This window comes from Mytilus edulis, chromosome 12, assembly GCF_963676685.1.
Source record: "Mytilus edulis chromosome 12, xbMytEdul2.2, whole genome shotgun sequence".
NCBI lineage: Eukaryota > Metazoa > Mollusca > Bivalvia > Mytilida > Mytilidae > Mytilus > Mytilus edulis.
Window position 1 is genome coordinate 46,470,982 of NC_092355.1, and position 7,246 is coordinate 46,478,227.

The following is a 7,246-nucleotide window of genomic DNA, read 5'->3' on the forward strand; positions in this document are numbered from 1 at the left end:
CAAGCTGTCAAATTTATGGTCACCGATCTGACTCAAATTCTCCTATTTGATTTATAACAATGTAAAACATTTATCCAAACTTATCAAAAGTCTAAAATAAACAGTTTACAGAGCATGGGGTAGATAATATATAGGTTCGTTTCGTGTGTATTTTAGTCCAGACGCCATCTAATTAACTATCGATTTGACCTCAGATGACCATATAAGCTATGTAAACATAAATAAAGATATGAATAGATTAAACCAACACGTGCAATTGGATTTTTATAGGTCTGTTTGATTTTATTTTATAGATTAAAAATAGATGTTTCGCATTGCTTTTAACCGTATAAGAATGATTTTATGTGCATCGAATTAGTAATCAAATGATTTACCGTAGTTTCACTTTCATTGTTGACATTCTTTTTCTTTAAATAACCAGTACACGTAAAATGCATGCGTTGTCAATCTCTAGCTAGGGGTTAAATTGAAGTTCACATGAATACGGATTTAAAGAGGTCGTCTCATTCACTTGCAAGTGAATTAACAAATAATCAATGTTTCTTAGCGTAATTTGACAAAATTGAACCTTTTTGGCTGCAAAAAGCGAATTTTTATTTCACTATTTCACTTTCATTATTGATTGGATAAAAAAAATCAAACTTTAGATTTTTTATGTATCTCGTAGCTAGTGCCCCTTTAACAGAATGACTCTTTTGAAACATTATCTTTTCTGTTTCTTTTGAAGGAAATTATCTTAAGGATATAGAATTGTGTCAAAATAGAGATTGAATGTATAAATTGTGAAATCATGAATCTGTTAGTATTTTTGGTGTTTGATTTTTTATAAAAAATAAATTTTAAATTTCTCATTTCATGCAAATAACCCTTACAGAAAAGTATCAATAGATCAGTGTATTTTTCTGTTTCTCAATTACATGACTTTATTGTTTATATATATTTGTTTGGATTGGTAGATATTTCTAGTAGCTAAATTTTTATTTTTCAGATGGCCATTTATTCTACCCATACTAGAGCCAGAAGACACAGTCAACAAAATTGTAGATGCTGTTCTCTGTAATCAACACATTGTCATGTTGCCAAAGAGTCTGTATTTCTTTATGGCATTGAAGGGGTAAGTACCGTAGTTCGGGGTGTATAGTGCGCATTTATGTATATTGCACACCCCTATATGGTCCAATTTACTTGAGAAAAAAGTTTATTGTTTGTATACAAGTGTGGACACATATGAGTGTGGATAGTATGTTTGGATGTTTGACAGTGTCTTATGACAAAAGGAGTTCTATGTTTTTCCTATATGGTGTTATTAGTTGTGTTGCACGATGACAAAAATCTGAGCATTAGGAGTGTTGTTTATTTATTATTTAGTTTTTATGTTCAAGACGGGCATGGAAGAGACATTAATTGCATTAGTTACCAAATGATTATGATAGAATATGTTCCACATCTTTGATTTTGGATACATTTTGTAGCTAGGAGAGCAATTAACACATAATACATTTTTCTAGGTTCATTTTTTCATGTGTTTTTTTTTTCTAAATGGGAGATGATATCTAGATTTGAGAACATGATATAAGGAGCCTGTAATTCAGTGGTTGTCGTTTGTTTATGTGTTACATATTCGTTTTCATTTATTTTTTGTACATAAATAAGGCTGTAAGTCTTCCCGTTGAAATTGTTTTACATTGTCATTTCAGAGCCTTTTATAGATAATTATGCGGAATTGGCTTTGCTCATTGTTGATGGCCTTACGGTGACCTGCACTTGTTAATTTCTGTGTCATTTTAGTCTCTTGTGGAGAATTATCTCATTGGCAATCATACCACATCTTTTTTTATATGTATTTGCTTACTATTTGTATGATTCTATTTATATTACTTTGTGGAGGATCGTCAGTATCATTAGTAAAAAAAATTGTTAAAAGGTCGAATTGTTCCTCAGATTAGAATACATTTATTGGTTTTTAGTAATGACAATGCCTGACAAGATGCTAGGGGCTAGATGAGCTAGGAAGTAAACTTCTGTGCTGATTTTTATCAATTCTTTGATAATATTTTCTCCAAAGCTGGTCGAAGCAAAAAAAAATGACAAATATGAAAATGATTTCACCAAAAGAACTTTTTTGAGCATGCTTCAAAAACTCAAAACTGCTCCAAAAGTAATCTAATAGAATTTCAAGCATGTCAAGTGGATATTATCAACATCTACTTAATTAGTCTTAATATGTCTAAATATCTAAAAAGTTATAGTATTCAAAAGGTATTGCAAAATTATTCTCTTTTCATTTTTGTTTGTGATATACAATGTAGATACAAATATAAGTGATACATGTACCACAAATACAGTATTTGTTGTGGTATGAAAGTGTAGTAATTAACATTTACTGTTACAATGTTAATTCACACAAATTTATTAGAAATAAACAATTGAATGAAAAATGTTGAACATGTACAATGAAACATAGTTTTAGAAATCAATTAGGCCAGATAGGCCTTATAATTATTTTAAAACATAATCGAATGACCATTTACACTCGGGACCAAGTCATCAGTAGGCAGTACAGATGTATTAAAACAACCTAGCATCATATTGCTAGTAGCGGGAGTAGCATTGTCGGGTAAATTTGTTCTTTTTATAAAATTTGGTCAAAGGACATATAATGTTTGGTTCAAATCGATATATGCTTTTTATCTCCCTATTACTTACATTGAAGAAAGAGGTGATACAACTTTGACAAATCCTTGTACATGAGAGTTGTCTGTCAAATCTTTATTTCACAAAGAATGAATTGCATAACAATGAACTGAGCTCAAAGCAAAGTACTTTAATAATACACTTAGACAAAGAGCTAAATCCAGTGATATACTTTGTACTGCAGGTTCTTCATGAACATCCATTGACCAAAACCATATCTCAATAAAATGCCATACTACATGGTTGGATCAGAAGTCCTGAAAAAGACATGTTTTTTTTTATCGTATTTTAAGTATGCACAGGTTAAAACTTTCTTGTGGTATAATCATTCAGTATCTAGCAACTATCAATTTGCTTCATGCACAAATTGATATAGGTTGAGTACCTCTGTTGGAAATAAGAACACACCTCCTGGCTCCACCTAATTTAAGTCAACTGATGAAGAAACATTCAAAACTATAAAATGTTATCCAAGACTTTTCAGTGTCTATTTACCATTGCCACTGAAACAGTGATATATTTGTACACATATACATGTATACATATGTAAGACTAAAATTTTAAATTACTACATATACAAGACCAAAACTGATATTCGGTCTTTACTACATCTTCATTCCCCAAGTCATTTTCAAATTTTCCAAATTTAGCTATATTTAAGCTAACTACTCCTCACACACATGTACAGATTATCAGTTTTTCTACACATGAGTATCGTAAGATATTTGCCAGTGAGCCGCAATGAATATTTTTAGCGAGTGAGCCCAGCTAATGAGCTAAAATGAATCAAATTGTGTACTCAGTCAGAGTTGTTGACAAAGAAAACCTGCAAATCTCAGTGGCAATTCAGCACTTTTCATAAAGGGGTGGCCTCTGACTTTCCAAAGGGCTGCCCACTCCTGTCAAGCTTTGATGATTTCCTATATAATCAAATAAATTTTTCCCACCAATAGGAGGATCTAGGGGGCAGACCCCTCCCCCTCTTTTCGTTGGAAAAATTTTGTTGATTATATAGAGAATCACTGAAGCATGACTGGAGCGGGCCCCACCTTATGAAAAGTTCTGGATCCGCCACTGCCATCCCCTGGGTCTGTCTATGCATCTGTTTATGGTTCTGCGTAATAGTACCAGTACTGGTTTTTTTTCACCTTCCTTACTTGGCCCTAGACAGTTGCTTATCTGGTTAAGGTTCTATCACTAGCTTTTTTTAGACTAGAGATTTCATGCGTACAAATTAAACCGGACCTCAAACACATGTACTACATACGAAAAGAGACAAATAATTTTATATAATAACCTTGAGTTTACTTCGACTACTGATATGCAAACCAAAAAACAGACACAAAAATATCATAAAATAGTGATTGAAAGATTGATTGCACTTTGAATGTATAGTTCAGACTGAGACACGTGTACATGAGGAGCTGGTTTGTTTACAAATAATAATGTCACGTGATCACTCACTGACGTCACAATTTGCATCGATCTTGCAGTACACTAGACAGTTCGCTCAAACAGTACCCATTATCATGCAACGCAAATGTGATTGGTTATCAAATAATACAGAAATAATGCATGTATAGTTTTAGAAGAAATTAGTTCATCAAATAGATTAGATTTTCACTTTTGACACGAATAGGTCGGGTTGACATTTCTGTCATCGGGGATATTATTGAGATAAATGGGATTAAACTGACCGTCAAAGATGTCTAAAGAAGCACATCTGGAGAACTTTAGCCATACTTACCAAAATTACTCTATATTAATAAACCCTATATATGTCAGTGAAATTTCACAATGATTACGATAAACAATTTTGATACTGAAGATGATGCTGGTCACGGTTAAATTGGCGCAAAAACATTCTTATTCCTATTGCTTTACGTAATAAAGTTTGCATAGAATTAAATTTGACTGAAGTTCAGCATACAAAAAAAACGTGGATATGCAGAAGCATGACAATATATTACTGATAAAGTGTATATATTTCTGTAAACGAAGTTGCCTGTATACTTCACTTGAGCGAAAGGATATCTCTATTTGTGAATCGGTTTATTAACCCTTTGAACCTAGGGTCAAAGTTCAAGATGTTAACATATTAACGAAAATTTTTTGGGTTGCTTTCACATCATTGAGGCCATCTATTTTCATTGCGGGGTTTCACATATTTCAAATGGAATTATAGAAAAAATAGAATGTTGTTAGCAGAATCAAAACAGAAAATGATGAACACTTGATTATTTTTAGCAATACATAAATTGGATTGAGGGTCTGTGTATTCACATTATTTGCAAAACTCTCCTTAATTATTCCTGTGAAGCATGTGCTTTACATCGAGGCTTGCTATGCTTTACATCGACGCCACAGTGCTTCAACCAATCAGGGAATGTTTATTTGGGGTATTCGACCTATTCTAACTCAGATTTTTGCACATTTTAATCCAAATTATAGAAAAATGGAATATTGTTAGTACATATAAAATAGAAAATGATGAATACTTTTAGTTAAGATGAATTGGATGGGGGTTCTGTGTATTCACATTATTTGTACAACTCTCCTTACTGATGCCATATTTTGGAATTTCCGTGACCTAAATGGTTCGCGAAAATTAATATTTTTATATATAGTATAGTAATTAAACTTCAAAAAGTAAATCGGTTCGATTGAAGTATTATACAGCGGCTTCACTGTTGTGCCTTTAAAATACACCTATACAGCACGTACAAACTATGCTAGAGGAAAAACGATGATTTTTCAGTGTTATTTTCAACCCTTTTCAGATGCATAAAGCATTATATTTAAAACTATTTGGAAATGCCCTTAAATTGTATGAAGATCAAGAATAACTGTATTTACCAATTTCATTCACAAATTATTTCTAGAACGGGTTTGTTGTGACGACTCCGGGTGTGGGAGCTTCTTGCTGCATTGAAGACCCATTGGTGGCCTTCAGCTGTTGTCTCCTCTATGGTCGGGCCTCAAGGTGGGGATTTTTTTAGTTTAAAGTTGTGGCTTTATATTTTATTTATTTTATATGTATTTCTTTTTACATTGACATTGTATATTGTAAACAAATTCAAATCAGATTTTACTGCATTTTCAAAAGATTTTATTTATATCTATTACAATAAGAGAGTACTATAATAAGTTTGATAAGGTTAGCGACTTTCATGTCACCCACCTTATGTTCAATAACTATTTAAACAGATTTATATTTCATTCTATTACAAATTGAGCTTGATTTTTTGTGGCTTAATTTTTTGTATTTTAAGGTAAGGCTACCGTCACACCTATAATTAAAAAAAGTGGACTGTAAGATAGGAAGCCCTTTAAATTTAAACAATATATACAGCTAAGAATTTGGAACCGCCCCTTTTTTGGGGTGATCAATGCATTTGAATGGGCACATGGTTGGACCCCCCCTTTTCACAAAATAGCTGGATCCGCCCCTGATGTGTTTCAGTTTAGATTAAAGTAACTGAGACAGATCCAACCATTTTTTAAAAGGGGGACCTCACCCAGGATAAGCAGAGGCGGATTTAGTAGTTTTTCAAAAAGGGGGACCGAATATAAATTGAGTTTTTTCGCATCACTCACTAAATCACATAGGTCCGAGTAGTGTGCAGTGGCGGATCTAGCAGGAGGGTTCCCGGTTGGAATCGCCCCTTTTGTGGGGTGATCAATGCATTTGAATGGGGACATGGTTGGACCCCCCTTTCAAAATGGCTAGATCTGCCACTGATGTGTTTCGGTTCTGACTTGACTAGCTGAGACAGATCCAGCCATTTTTAAAAGGGGATCCTAACCCAGGATAAAGGGTCAGCTCCAACTGATATCCCTATCCAAATGAATTGATCGTCAACAAAAAAGGGAGGTTCAAATTATCTCCGGAATCCCCCCTCCCCTAGATCCGCCACTGACCAGAGACTTAATGTGTACAAACCTGACGTAAAATTTGTACTATTGAATAATAAATAATATCACATTACCTCCAAAATAACTGTTACAGTACATTTCACATGTTTCAATAATCCAAAAACGATGTGTATGTAAGAAGTTCCCGCGCAAATGACATGTGTTACCGAAACGGGAAACACACAAATGAATTGTAGGTGTATGTTGTCATTCGCATTCCGATTAATTTACACAGTTCAATAAAATATATATGTTAACATTATCTATATTGGTTTTGAATTTAGTTACTAGATCAGAAAAATGATTTGTTTCTCGCAGACAACACAAAATAATATACATATTAACTCGACACTTAATCTAAACATCCCTACAACAAAATGGGACGACCAAACAGATTTCCTAATTTTGATAAAGGTCAAATATGTAGAAAAAGAATTGTGCACTCTGGAATAAGATCATAAATAAAGCCCTATATAAAGTGTAAACCAAAAAAAAATAATGTATGAAATCATTGTTTATTACATCTGCTTGCATAATAATATTGAAGTTGAAACTAACAACGATCACGTATATCCTGTCAACCCCTGAAAAACATAATATTGTCTTCTTGACTACTTCCGCAAACCGTGGTCTGGTA